Below are 15,730 nucleotides of genomic sequence, written 5' to 3'. Positions count from 1 at the left end.
CAGAGCAGAGGAAATAATAATTAACTTTTACAACTCTTTACAGTTGTCAAGTTGTTAAAGTCTGAAAATGTCTCCTACACTTGAATTAAATATCTAGTAGGAAAAGGATTCATATTAATCAGAGAAGAGATTTCTATCATGATGAAATCTGAAAAAGTATTTTTGTTTTGTAGTACCGTTAACAGGAACCAGGAGACTTTAGTGACCAGGAAATGTTATGGTGATAACATACCAACAAAAATATATTTAAAAATATGTAGACCATTGGATGATTACATAGGAACATTGATCACTTTTAGCATAGGCAATTTTAATTTATATCTTCATAAGGATCTAAAAGGACAAAGTGTTGTTTCATTTAATTGAAGTGAAAATGTGAGATTAGTTAACTTGGCAATTATTTGTGTGTTACAGAAGGTACAGAGAGACTCTTCAGAAAGGAGTGGAACATTGTTAGATCCTGTATTCTTCAAATTTTTTTTAGACTACTGAGTGAAGTACTTACCAGGTGTAAACCTCTAGTCAGTAGGTCTTGTGGGAAACAACATACCATTTATTTTTCTTTTTTCTTTTTTTTTGAGACGGAGTCTCGCTCTGTCGCCCAGGCTGGAGTGCAGTGGCGCCATCTCGGCGCACTGCAAGCTCCGCCTCCCGGGTTCACGCCATTCTCCTGCCTCAGCCTCCGGAGTAGCTGGGACTACAGGCGCCCGCCACCGCGCTCGGCTAATTTTTTTGTGTTTTTAGTAGAGACGGGGTTTCACCGTGTTCGCCAGGATGGTCTCGATCTCCTGACCTCCTGATCCGCCCGTCTCGGCCTCCCAAAGTGTTGGGATTACAGGCGTGAGCCACTGCACCCGGCCACCATTTATTTTTCAAGAAGAATAATTTTTTGAATTGAACTCTTGTGTCCTACAAGATGTTGTGTATAATACAGCATAATTTTGAGCATTTACGTTTTGCTTATTCTTCTTCCTCATCACATTCTTTTAAAATATTAACATAGATTAGAATTTAGAATCAAATTTTCGTCTTTGCATTTTTCACTTGGTGATCATTATGATTGAGTTTGAAATCACAATTTCATGCATTTCCTCAGCTTGAATTCCTCATTCCCCACAAAGTGGGGCTTCATGTAAACACATAATACTGTGAGAGAAAGGCAAGTCAGAGTGGGGCACCATCATGTGAGGCAGGGGTTGCATGAAAGGCAGAGGTGGGGGATTTCAGTGCAGAAAAGGACAGTATTTCCTAATCTATAAAATGGGAGGGGTTGGGCCAAATCTCTCATTTTCAAATATATTTTATTTGCAGAACCATTTGTTTAAATGCAGCCCTCCAAAAAACAAACAAAAAACAAAACAAAACAAAACAAAAAAACTCAGTGTGTAAAACAGAACCACTCTGATTGAGGAGGAGTGGGACACCTTCCCTACTCCTCCACATCCTTCCTCCCTACTCCTAAGTATAAAACTACTTTCAAATAAAGTGTACAGAGGTTAGAAAATGTTTGAAAATGTAGTTTCCATACTCTCATTTTATTTTATTTTTGGTTTTTAAAATTTGTATAAATTTTGTTACATGCATAGATTACTTAGTGGTGAAGTCAGGATTTTGGGGTATCCATCACCCAAGTAACGTACACTGTACCCATCAAGTAATCTCTCATCATCCACCTTCTTTTCTCCCTCTCCCTTCCAAGTCTCCGTTGTCTATCATTTCACAGTCTATGCCCATGTGAAAGTGTTATTTAGCTCCTACTTTTAAGTGACAGCATGAGGTATTTGTCTTTCTGTGTCTTACTTGTTTCATTAAAGTTAATTGCCTCCAGTTTTATCCATGTTGCTGAACGAGATATGATTTTTTATGGCTGAATAATATTCAATTGTGTATATATATGACCTTTTCTTTTCTTTTCTTTTCTTTTCTTTTCCTTCCTTCCTTCCCTCCCTCCCTCCCTCCCTCCTTCCTTCCTTCCTTCCTTCCTTCCTTCCTTCCTTCCTTCCTTCCTTCCTTCCTTCCTTCCTTCCTTCCTTCCTTCCTTCCTTCCTCTCTCTCTCTCTCTCTCTCTCTCTCTCTCTTTCTTTCTTTCTTTCTTTCTTTCTTTCTTTCTTTCTTTCTTTCTTTCTTTCTTTTTTGAGCTGGAGTCTTGCTCTAGTCACCCAGGCTGGAGTGCAATGGTGTGCTCTTGGCTCACTGCAACCTCTGCCTCCTGGATTCAAGCAATTCTCCTGCCTCAGCCTCCCGAGTAGCTGGGATTACAGGCACCTGCCACCACACCCGGCTAATTTTTGTATTTTTAGTAGAGACTGGGTTTCACCATGTTGGTCAGGCTGGTCTCTTTGGCCAGGCTGGTCTCAAACTCCTGATCTTGCGATCTGCCCACCTCGGCCTCCCAAAGTGCTGGGATTACAGGTGTGAGCCACAGTGCCGGACTGACATTTTCTTTATCCAGTCATCCTTTGGTGGACATGGAGATTGACCATATCTTTGCTGTTGTGAACAGTGCTGTGATAAACATACAGATGCAGGTTTCTTTTTGTTACAATTATTTCTTTTCCTTTGGGTAGATAGTGGGATTGCTCATTTTAAAGTTGAGAAAACTGAGGCCCAGAAACTTCTCCAAAATCAAACAGTTTAATGTTAGTTCTCAAAACTGGGACTAGAACATGAGTCCTGGTTTCCCCTAAATCTGATTTTCCTACTTTTATGTGGGGTTCTGGCCAGATTCATACACTTTTAATGACTGTCATCTATCCAACCACTTCCTCACGTTTAACTTTCTGTCCTTCTATAAAAACTGCAACAATCATACAAAATAAAAATTTTTACATGGAATCTTTCTGTTTTAATCTTACCAAGAGGTTTATTTTTGGTTTGTTTTCCTTTTTTGGTAAGTATTTGGAATAGTATTATGTGAAAATCATGGCTCTATAAATTACTGTTTGATCATAAAAATAGAGTGGTCATTTTAAACCACGTATGCCCATCTCTGCCATAAATAAGAATGTGGTCTGTTACAGTGGATTATCATTCATTAGCTTATTCAATAAATATTTATTTATTGTGCGTTATGGTATCTGGTCTCTAATGATGGCCCCTGATAAACCATATGCTTCCAGCTGTTCATGCCTTTGTGTAGAACTCTCTCACGCTGAATCTGGGTTGACTTTGATTACTTTAACAATTGAATGTGATAGAAGTGATGTTATATTAGTTCAGATCCTAAGCATTAAGACCTGGAAGCTTACATTTTTGCATTTTTTGGAAGACCTACACCACCATGTAAGAAGGTCGGCAGTCCTGCTGGAGAGACCATGTGGAGAAACCTTATGTAGAGAGAGAGGCCTGAGGCTATTGGAAGAGGGGAAAGGGGAAAGATTGATTCAGCCAGGAGATGGGGAGAGAGAAGTTGAGTGATTCAGTGGTTCCAGAGTCCCAGCTGAGCCCAGACAGAGTGATCCATTCAGTCCAGTCAAGTCTCCGGGTGACTTCAGCCCAAAGATTGTTTTTATTAAGTTACAGTCTTTTAAAAACCTAGGATAGTGGCACAATTGTCTCCCAAAATCTGCTTGATTTTTGTTCTTTTTGTCTATCATACTTTGTGCTTGTCAGGCTTTCGTGGAGTCACATTCTTTTTACTGAGCCATTTATTTGCCCCAGTACTGAGTTTTAATTGGCTTTTGTTGCAAGACTATTTTTAATTTCATCTGAAATTGAGATGAGAAATAGTTGCAACTTTCAGGTCGGAAACTTCTGGGATTTCTGGATTCTCTATTTTCCCTTGAATCCCTGCTTATAAATAGGCCAGTTCTTTTTCTGAGTTCACTTCTTGTACAGTCTTGATAAACACAGCTAGTAATGACCAAATACACTAGTAACATTTTGTTCTTCACTTTCTTCACCTGAAGCTGTATATTCTTTAGGTTTATTTTATTTTTTTATTTCTACTTTTATTTTAGATGCATGGGGTACATGTGTAGATTTGTTACATGGGAATATTGTTTGATGCTGAGGTTTGGAGTATGGATACCATCACCCAGATAGTGAGCATAGTATCTGATAGGTAGTTTTTAAAACACCCCCCTCCACAGTGTCTTTTGTTCCCATATTTATGTTCATGTTCATTAGATTTCTTACCTGTTTAAGGTATTGTAGGTGACAGTTTCACCAAATATTTTATACCTGTATAACATGGGTCACCATTTTTCCAGCTCCCGATAATAGTTTCCATGCCACTCTCTGTCATGTATTGAATATAGGGCCATATATTTTGGTGATAGCAGCACCTCACTTTTAGGTCCCAATTTCTGTATGTCAACTTGCTATAGTAACAAATTCTCAGGGACTTGCAACAACAAAGCATTTATTAATATTTCTCATTCACATGGCATAGAGACTGTGGTTGGATGTGGTTTTGCTCCAAGTGTCTTCTCATTCTAGAACCCAGGTTAAAGAAGTACTTATATGGACATTCCCATTCATGTGGCAGAAGGAAAGTCCAAGAGCCACAGAAGAAGCTCCTCATGTTTCATGAAGCTTCTGCTTAGATGTAGCATACATAATGGGTGCTCACCTTCCACTGATCAAAACTTAAGTAGTCAAGGCCAATGCCAATTAAATGAGAAGGTATACTTTCCCTGAAGGAGGAATGCAAGTCGCAAGACAATAGTTTGTCACTCTTTTAGAGGGAAGAGGGTAGTGAATAATTGCAAAAAAAAAAAAAAAAAAAAAAAAAGCTATCTACCATAAACATGCACATGCATTTCTTTTTGCTTGTATTTTTGCTTCATACAATCTTTCTGTTGAACCCAGTCTCACTGCTCTTTGACTTACCTGTTAACCTGACCAGTTATGCCCTATGTGTCAACTTTGCTTTGTTCTTTTTTCTAGTTTGTATAGTTGCTTGCAGCCTGCCTGCTCCCATGTCAGACTTGCTTGTGTCTGCATTCTGGCTTGCAAAACCGTCAGCATCTCCTACTCTTTGACTACTTCTCCCATTCTGATATGTGAGCAACAAACCAAGACTTTGTAAAATCCAAGTTTAGATTGACTATGGGCTAGTGATCAAATTATTGTGCAATTTTACTTGAAGCATAAAGAAATTAGATAACAGATTATTTGATAGCTAGGACTAGAAGGTTCTATTCCACAATTATATCCAAGAACCTCTCTGAGCTACTCAAGGAGATAATTTGTCATTGACGTTAAATTCTGATTTAGAAAAGAAAGTTATTTCTCTTGTAATTCTGGTTAGAATAAACGTGGTCTTTTTACCTTGGAGTGTTAATTTTACTTGAAGATAAAAGCCCTTTTTGGATTTTTATACTTTTGAGGTTTCATTTATTCTGACATAGAGGGATAGCTATAATACACTATTGAGTAAAGAAAGCAAATTTCTGATGGATCTTATAGAATGGCTCACTTTTGTGTATAGTTTTTTTCTTTTTTTTTTTTTTGCATTTAAAATGGGAAGGCATTTTATTGAGATGTCTTGGAGATGAGTGTACAAATGGGTACAACAGTAGCCATCACTAAGACAAATGTCCATTTTGACTTTGACTTTGACTTTCCCCTCAAAGCCTCTTTAATTAAGATGAAAAAAACAAAAAAACAAAAAAAAAAAAACAAGGTTCAGCAGATGTCATTGGGTGCAAGTCTGAAGAGACATTAGTTAAGTACAGGAGACAGCAGAAATAAAACAAAATGAATCAATTAAAAAACCTGGACATAACAGCTGAAGTTGTTACTTCATTTGGAGGTTTAATATGCTGGGAAACTCAGAAAAATTAAACACGTCTTGGAGTCTTAACTTCCTATATCTTAATTTGCCATACTTCACATGGTGATCAATGGAACTACTGATATTTTCATTTTTTTAATTCCTCTAATTATTTTATTTTATTTTATTTTTTAATTAATTAATTAATTTATTTATTATTATTATACTTTAAGTTCTAGGGTACATGTGCATAACGTGCAGGTTTGTTACATATGTATACTTGTGCCATGTTGGTGTGCTGCACCCATCAACTCGTCAGCACCCATCAACTCGTCATTTACATCAGGTATAACTCCCATTGCAATCCCTCCCCCCTCCCCCCTCCCCATGATAGGCCCCGGTGTGTGATGTTCCCCTTCCTGAGTCCAAGTGATCTCACTGTTCAGTTCCCACCTATGAGTGAGAACATGCGGTGTTTGGTTTTGTGTTCTTGTGATAGTTTGCTAAGAATGATGGTTTCCAGCTGCATCCATGTCCCTACAAAGGACACAAACTCATCCTTTTTTATGGCTGCATAGTATTCCATGGTGTATATGTGCCACATTTTCTTAATCCAGTCTGTCACTGATGGACATTTGGGTTGATTCCAAGTCTTTGCTATTGTGAATAGTGCCGCAATAAACACACGTGTCTGACAAAGGGCTAATATCCAGAACCTACAAAGAACTCAAACAAATTTACAAGAAAAAAACAAACAACCCCATCAAAAAGTGGGCAAAGGATATGAACAGACATTTCTCAAAAGAAGACATTCATACAGCCAACAGACACATGAAAAAATGCTCATCATCACTGGCCATCAGAGAAATGCAAATCAAAACCACAATGAGATACCATCTCACACCAGTTAGAATGGCGATCATTAAAAAGTCAGGAAACAACAGGTGCTGGAGAGGATGTGGAGAAATAGGAACACTTTTACACTGTTGGTGGGACTGGAAACTAGTTCAACCATTATGGAAAACAGTATGGCGATTCCTCAAGGATCTAGAACTAGATGTACCATATGACCCAGCCATCCCATTACTGGGTATATACCCAAAGGATTATAAATCATGCTGCTATAAAGACAACATGCACACGTATGTTTATTGCGGCAGTATTCACTATAGTTTTTTTCTATACATACAAGAATATGTATGTTTGTGTATATGTGAAGGTATCTATATGGCTATTGGCTATTGATACATACACACTGATAAGTATGTGTTTCTTGGGAATGGAGATGGAAGACTTATTTTTTCTTTATGTAATCTTATGTTTAAATTTTTACAAGCATATATTATCTTTTTCATAAAAGGAGGAAAACTGAAAGTATAGCTCAAAGTCACTGAAAAATTTTGTCAAATGCAAAAGCAAAATCTGCGAAACTTTTTTCTGTCACTAAATTTCATATTATTCTATGAAAATCCAGAAAGAGGAACATTTTCCTGCATAGCAAGTTATTAGGAAACTTATTTTGTATGAATTTTGGGAATGTGGTGTTATTAGTTGTACAGCCAGTCAAAGGTATGATGAACTACTGTAGCAGGAAAAGGTGATTCACACACTTTCTGGTAGGGCTCTTTGGATCTATATGCCTGCCCTGGACATGTGCTTTATTGGCCAGTCTGTGGAAACAAGCATAGCCAGTTCTTTGGAAAAACAAGTGTGTCATTTTTCTGAGCAGTACTTAAAAAAGTTTTTGTTTTTATTTTTTGGCTTCTCAAGTTGGTTCAATTTCCTACCACTTTTGTGCTCCTTCAAATGTTTAGTTCTACTGGCCGGGCGAGGTGGCTCACGCCTGTGATCCCAGCACTTTGAGAGGCCGAGGTGGGTGGATTACCTGAGGTCAGGAGTCCGAGACCAGCCTGACCAACAAGGTGAAACCCCGTCTCTACTAAAAATACAAAAATTAGCCAGGCGTGGTAGCAGATGCCTGTAATCCCAGCTACTTGGGGGGCTGAGTTAGGAGAATTGCTTGAACCCAGGAGGCAGAGGTTGCAGTGAGCTGAGATTGCGCCACTGCACTCCAGCCTGGGTGACAGAGCAAGACTCCATCTCAAAAAAAAAAAAAAAAAAAAAAAAAATTTAGTTCTACTGAGTTCTGTTTTTCTGTACAGTGATTTTTCAATTACCCCTAACTAGCAGAAAGTATGTGAGAAATAAAAATAAGATTCTAAGCCCCACAACTGACTGAACAGACCATCTCTTGGCCAAGGTGATCAGAGTAACCTTGAAAACCAAGTTCTCAGCCAGGATTGTGTGAGAGGTCAGATATGGCTTGTTACACTGTCTCCCTGGCTAACTCTTCCTTAAGAGTTCAACAGAAACTAGCCCTTTCACTGACAACAACCAGCCAGTTGATGCTGCCCCACCGACCACAGAGTGGTTCTGGCCAGTTCACCCAGAATGCACAGTGAGGGTTTTTGTATCCTCTGCTTTACATTTGATGTCAGAGAGCAAAAACATCACCCTTGGATCATGCTAATGCTGCTGTTTTTTTGTACGTGGGCCCCATGAAGGAATATAAAGCTGAACTGTGCATGCACATTGTTTCTTCTTTCATAAATATTCATGACTCCTCCTATAGCTGATTGAATATGTATGTTTGGCCACCCTGCTAAGCATAAATTCCTGTTCCCTTTGCCCTTCCCTCAAAGTGTCTGTTTCCAGCTTCTGACTAGAGATTATGCTTCCCAATGTGTCAGAATGGCCACCCTGCAGGCTGTAACACTTACGAGGGTTGAAATTTGTGAACTCTGTCGTTTTTTAGTTGACATATGGTTTTAAACAAGGTTTTACATTAAAAAATGGTATACGTATTTTAAAATTGTATTTCAGGTATATGGACTGGTGGCTAAATTAATGATAACAACAATAATAATAGAATGGCTAACATTTATTGAGAGTTTACTATGTGACCAAAACTGTTCTGTTTCTTTTATTTTCAATCGTGCTCCTTTTGTATAGATACTATTCTAAGTGCTGTACTCATATTAACTCATTTAATACAATTCTATTAATAATTCACATTTTGCAGATGTAGAAACTGAGGCATCTTGCTCCACCATTGCTTGGTACTAGTAAGAATATGCAAAAAGGGAAATTGAGATCAACTTAAAATAATTAAAGGTGGTAACAGAGATGACATTGTGCCTGAAGCCCCGCACAGTGGCCTTCACTATGACTATGTGACAGATAGCACCGCTCCCACTTCAACTGGAAATCTAAATTACAAAAGTCAACCTACGAAGTACTGGGTAGTCTCTGATACATATTTAAAGTATGAGTTATATTGCAGAAATGCAAATGATTTCAATCTTGGTGTTCTTTTGTGAGGAAACCTTTGACAGTAAGTGTGGAAATGATAATTTTTAATAATTTTTAAAAAAATTACTTGTACAAATGTTGAAAGAAAATCGCCAGAATTGTTTGCAACTGAAGAAAGAAAAGACTGAGCTAAAAGCAATACAGTGAAGTCACTACCACAAACAAACAAAGTGCTTAAAACTCCCTCCAAGGTCAGTGTCAGAATATCCTTGGAGGGTTAAGCTCATTTAGTAGGGGAAAATTTGGTGAGGCCCGGTTTGAAGAGATGGGTGAAAGAATGCAGGCAAAGGCACCCAAGCAGAGAAAGATGCCATTTTGGTCATTGTTAACAAATGACACTTTCTACTGTGCTCAAAAGGATATTTGATGAGAGACTGAAATTAACCAAATTCTTTACCTTATTATTATAGTATAGCATGAATTGAATAATTTGCTCAATTTTTTTCTCTGTATTTTCTTTTACTCTTATAAACTGGTTAGACATTTACATTGGTTTATTTCTTGGTGATAAGATAGCATGTAGAAAAGTTTTCCTATAAATACAAGAATCTCATTAAAAAGCAGGTTATGTGCCAAAAAATGTGTATGTATACACAAGTGAGAAAATCTTTCAGAGGCTAAACTTCAGGAGGAATATCTAGCATCAGGTTCTGTCTTGATTGGTTCTTCAGTGCACAAGGGTACATTCATTAGCTGTTTTTATAACATGTAGCTGTGATGTAATTAGAGTTTCCAGAATGATAACTAATTATGTTAGTACTATTCCACATTACATTGCATATTAGTAAGATTAATTTGACAACAGATTCATAGTTCCTCAAAGTTCAAACTATCTTTGATTTTGATGTATTTATTTTGGAAAGATAAATTCTGACATTAAAACATTGCAAATGTTTTATGAATAACTTGTACAGTATATTTTTAAAAAAATGCTTATTTGAAACTAGAGCTGGTTGGCCTTGCTGTAGTCTGTGATTTATCATGATCACTCAAAAAATAAAATAAATAATTGAGGCCTGCCATGTTTTTTTTTAATATATTAGTTGCTGTGGAAGTTACTCTTGGGAGTAATATTTCATCTTTCAATCAAGCCATAAATAACTGATGAGACTAATGGAGACTGTCTTTTAAATAAGGCATTTATATTCTATTTTTATAAAATTTTTCCTATAAGACATGCAAAACAGTGCTGGAATGATTAATTATTTTTGATTTAGTGAATGAAGGCATGGCAATTAAAAAGAAAGGCATCATTGCTTAATATTTATTTCTACCCTTCTTCTTCTATATAATCTCCCTGAATTAAAACCTAAATTAAAATCTGTTGTTGGACACATAGACCAATGTAACAGAATAGAGAACTCAGAAATAAGACTGCACACCTACAATCATCTGATCTTTGACAAATCTGACACAAAAAAGCACCGGGGAAAGGATTCCCTATTTAATAAATGATGCTGGGGAGAACTGGCTGGCCATATGCAGAAAATTGAAACTGGACCCCTTCCTTACATTTTATACAAAAATTAACCCAAGATGTTTTAAAAACTTAAACGTAAAACCCAAAACCATAAAAACCCTACAAGAAAATCTAAGCAATACCATTCAGGACATAGGCACTGTGGCAAAGATTTCATGACAAAAACTCCAAAAGCAATTGCAACAAAAGCAAAAATTGACAAATGGGATCTAGTTAAACTAAAGAGCTTCTGTGCAACAAAAGAAACTATCACCAGAGTGAACAGACAGCCTACAGAATGGAGGAAAATTTTTGCAATCTATCCATCTGACAAAGGTCTAATATCCAGAGTCTACAAGGAACTTAAAGAAATTTACAAGAAAAAAAACAAACAGGCCCATTAAAAAATGGGCAAAGGACATGAACAGACACTTCTCAAAAGAAGACATTCATGTGCCCAACAAACATATGAAAAATGCTAAACGTCACTGATCATTAGAGAAATGCAAATGAAAACCATAATGAGGTGCCATCTCAGGCCAGTCAGAATGGCAATTATTAAAAAGCCAAGAAACAACAGACACTAGTAAGTTTGTGGAGAAAAAGGCATGCTTTTACACTGTTGGTAGGAATGTAAATTAGTTCAACCATTGTGGAAGACAGTGTGACAATTCCTCAAAGATCTAGAACCAGAAATAACATTTGACCCAGTAATTCCATTACTGGGTATATACTTAAAGGAATATAAATCATTCTGTTACAAAGATACATGCACGTGTATGTTCATTGCAGCACTATTCACAGTAGCAAAGAAATGGAATCAACCCAAATGCCTGTCAATGATAGACTGGATAAAGAAAATTTGATAGATACGCACCATGAAATACTGTGCAGCCATAAAAAGGAACAAGATCATGTCCTTTGCAGGGACACTGATGGAGCTGGAGGCCATTATCCTCAGCAAACTAACACAGGAACAGAAAACCAAACACCACATGTTCTCACTTATAAGTGGGAGCTGAACAATCAGAACACATGGACATGGGGAGATGGGAAACAACATACACTAGGGCCCATCGGGGGGACGAGGGGAGGGCGAGCAGCAGGAAAAATAGCTAATGCATGCTGGGCTTAATGTCTAGGTGATGTGTTGATCTGTACAGCAGACCACCATGGCACGCCTTTACCTAGGTAACAAACCTGCACACCCTTGCACACCCTGCACATGTACCCCAGAACTTAAAATAAAAGTTGAAGGAAAAAAGAATCTGTTGTTGAATTTTTCCCTCCAGCTTTTTCCTCCTTTTGTTCTATTAGTAGTAGGTCTATACTCTCAATATTAATACTATTGTTATGGATTAGTTATGGATTCTATTGAATATAAATAATATAATATTGTATTTAAGGATATGTCTGATTTTTAGAAAATAGATTTTCTTGTCTGTCAGACATCATCAACAATATCTTGTATTGTCAGTTGTTCTTTAAGGTAGACGTTCTACCTCCCTAGCTAGACTGTACATGTTCCTTGAGGAAAGAAATGACTCTTAGACTATTTTGTATTGTCAATGTCTTAACAGTGTTGATTGTTTAAGATATTTTAGCAAAGTTACCTTTATGAAGACTCAAGGAATGTTTTAAATATTGAATTTATCCATATTCTACTGAGTTTGAGTCTCCAAATATATAGAAAATATTTTCAATAATGAAAAACCAACCAATGTTTTATCAACAAATTATTCTTCCGCAAGATACTTTGATTATGGCTGATTTTTCTGGTGAAAAATACTCTATTGATTTTAAGATGAAGAAAATATGTAAAACATTTATGGCGTGATATTGAAGCTCATTTTTTTCTGTAACTTTACGGTACATTATCGTTTACCAAGATATCTTTGAAATTTTAAAAACTTACCTTCTAGATACTTATTAATCTTTAATACAACTATGAATGTAGGTGGACTTCTGGCTTAGAGTGCTTTCAATTTCTAAATTGATAAAAGAAGAGACAAAAGAGTAGTAAGATGTGTTTTAATGCAAAGTATTTTTAAAATGGAGAATTAAATGCATCGTGTTGGGTTGAATAAACACCAGATGTTCAATGGTATATAGCAGGTAGATGACCAAAATGTATGGAAGCAGGACACATAGGACACAGCACAGCTTTTTACTGGGGAAGCAGGAACCATAGGATGTGTGACATTTGAAATAGGTGTTAATGGAAAAGAGAAGTTTGAGAAGCAGGGAAGGCGAAAAGAGCATTTCAAGTAGAAGCCCAGAAGAGAGAAGGGGAGAATGCTTGGAGAGTTATGGCAGGAGGTGAGAAGAGAGATGGAAAATAAAGGTGCGCTGAGGAAAGCTCTTGCATTCGTTTCTTAGGGCTGCTGTAACACATTACCACAAACATGGTGACTTAAAACAACACAAATTTATTCTCTGACAGTTCTGGAGACCAGAACTCCAAAATCAAGGCATTGAGAAGATTGATTTTTTTTTTTTTTTTTTCCGAGAGAATCTGTTTCATGCCTCTCTCCCAGAATGAGGTGGCTGCCAGTAATCCTGGATATTCCTTGGCTTGTAGACCCATCACTCCATGTGTACCTCAGTCTTCATACCACCTCCTCCTCTGTGTGTCTCTGTGTCTTCTTTTTTGTGCATCTATTATAAGGAAAGTGTCACTGGATTTAGAACCTACCCTAAATTCAGGATGATCTTATCTTGAGATCCTTAACCTAATTATATCTGCAAAGACCCTCTTCCCAGCAAGGTGACATTCACAGATTCTGGTGGACATAGCTTTTGTGGAGCTGCAGTTTGACCCATTACATGCCTTTTGACAAGGACTTAATGTGCCATTTTTACATTTGTTATGTGGAAGGTGATACTGGTTGGTAGAGAATGGACAGATAGTGAAGGCTTGAATTAAGGAAAGCAGGCTTGGAGAAGACAGCTGGATTTAAACAGAAATTTCTGCAGTAAAATATACAGGATTCTGTTATTTCATGTGGGCGGGAGTGAGAGTGGTCTTGGAGATGAGAAATTTGAGGTGCCTGTGAAACATTTAGGAACAAATATTTTGTAGTTGTTAGAAATGGGGCTTTGCTGTGATCATGTCACTGCACTTATCTGGGCAGTGGAGTGAGACTCTGTCTCAAAAAAAAAAATTAAAAAAAAAAAAAAAGGAAATAGGATAGGCCTCTGAGGTTCAGGAGAGAGTTTGTGTGGTGAATTGTTAGATGAGTGGCTCCCAGTGAACCATACCTGTGAGTATTCATGTCCTTGTCCCTCTCTCAACTGATGTTGTGCTTGGCTATATAATTGGCTTTGACCAATGGGACATTAACAACTGTTATATAAGCTTGATAGGCTCTTGCATATTGGGCTTACCCTCTTGCAACACTCCCTCTTGAAACCCAGATGCCATATTGTAAGGAAGGGCAGGTTATCCTACTGGAGACAGAAGCCATGTAAAGAAAACCTGAAAAATGAGACACAATGTAGAAAGAGGCCTCCTGGAGAAAAACTGAGCAGCCTCAGCCACAAGTCGGCACTGAGGCCCTAGATATGTATGAGAGGCCTTCCTGGACCTCCCAGCACATCCCAGCTGCCGGTTGAATGCAGCCACATGAGTGACTTCAGCCAATACCAAGTGAAAGAGAAGAACCGCTAGTTAACCTACAGAATTGTGAGAAGTAGGAAAATTGTTATTTTAAGTAACTACGTTTTCAGCCTCCCTTTACATATTTGATGATGCTCACTGGTCACACAGTAAAAGTCAGTCATGTCTGTTTTAGGAGATGAATAATTAGGAGGCAAACTTAGGAGATAGAAGTTCATTGGGCTTTAGGAAGTTGATACCAAGTTGTGAGATGTTGGTAAGGGTGGGATGGAGCTATGAGTAGATCAGAGGTTGGCCTGGCAGGTGACTTTGGAGCAGTTATGTGTCTGCTCTAGATTTCAATGTAACCATGAGCAAAATGTGGAAAGCATAGTACTAGATGAACTGTAAGTTTCCATCCAGTACTAAAATGTAATAGGTCCCCTTTGGAATAACAAAAGTTATCTTGCCTGCCACCCAATGTTTCGTACATTGAAAGTACTCAACAAATGCTAATTGGCCATGATAAAGAAATAAATACTTAGATAAAAAAGGAACCCCTTATTCTTGAAAAATACAAATAGGAAGACTCCTTCATCTTCTTTAATGAGAGGCTACTTGGACAATATTTACAGCTTGGTAGAGATGGGATAGGGTAGATGGAGAAGGAGCCTGCAGAGCCTCTTCCTTGCTCTGAGTGATCTGTCTTCACAGTATCATACCTTTTCATGTGTGATAGTGCCCCGGGGGATCCTATGGACTGCACGGTATCTTCACAATATCATATCTTTTCAGGTATGATAGTTTGTGCCTGAGGGGCTTTATAGACTGCAAATGTTGTCATAGAGTGTGTTATAGATAGTTTTGATGGAATTAGCAGATAAGCAGAAGAGGTCAGAATTACACAGAAAATTATTTGGAGCTGTATTTCCTAAAGAGAAATATATTTTTATTTCTTTTACCAAAGGAACCCCTTCAAGGTTCCATATTGGACCATTCTTTCCTAGTGGGACCTCTTCCATTATTTCCTAAGGGGACCTCTTCAAGTTTCCATATAAGGCCAAGAATCATCCTTTCACCCCTCCAGAATTTATATAGATCCTCCTTTGTCCCCTCCTACTCTTTGCCCAGTGAGGATGAGGTATCAACAGGCTTCAATACCTTCTAGCTTATATCTGGTCAGTGATGGAAGGGAGGGAAAAGAATAAGTTCCAACTATTATTAATATTTGTTCCTAATATCCCTCTTTTGAGGTTAGCTTGAGCTGTTGATGCCTTTTTTTTTTTGAGACAGAATCTCACTCTGTTGCCCAGGCTGGAGTACAGTGGTGCGATCTCAGCTCACTGCAACCTCTGCCTCCCAGGTTCAAGCGATTCTCCTGTTTCAGCTTCCTGAGTAGCTGGGATTACAGGTGCATGCTACCATTCCAGGTTAATTTTTGTATTTTTAGTAGAGACAGGGTTTTGCCATGTTGGGCAGGCTGGTCTCGAACTCTTGACCCCAAGTGATCCGCCTGCCTCGGCCTCCCAAAATGCTGAGATGACAGGCATGAGCCACCGTACCTGACCTGTTGATGCCCTTT

General features: G+C 37.9%; 1 protein-coding gene across 2 annotated transcripts in view; it reads left to right on the top strand.

Annotated features, from left to right (window-relative positions):
• Positions 1-15,730, top strand: part of LOC105483169 (phosphodiesterase 11A) — a 510,053-nt gene that overhangs the window by 19,050 nt on the left and 475,273 nt on the right. The gene's annotated exons all lie outside the window — the stretch shown is intronic.

The sequence above is a fragment of the Macaca nemestrina genome, chromosome 11 (assembly GCF_043159975.1).
Source record: "Macaca nemestrina isolate mMacNem1 chromosome 11, mMacNem.hap1, whole genome shotgun sequence".
Lineage (NCBI taxonomy): Eukaryota > Metazoa > Chordata > Mammalia > Primates > Cercopithecidae > Macaca > Macaca nemestrina.
This window is presented reverse-complemented; position numbering and strand designations above follow the sequence as displayed.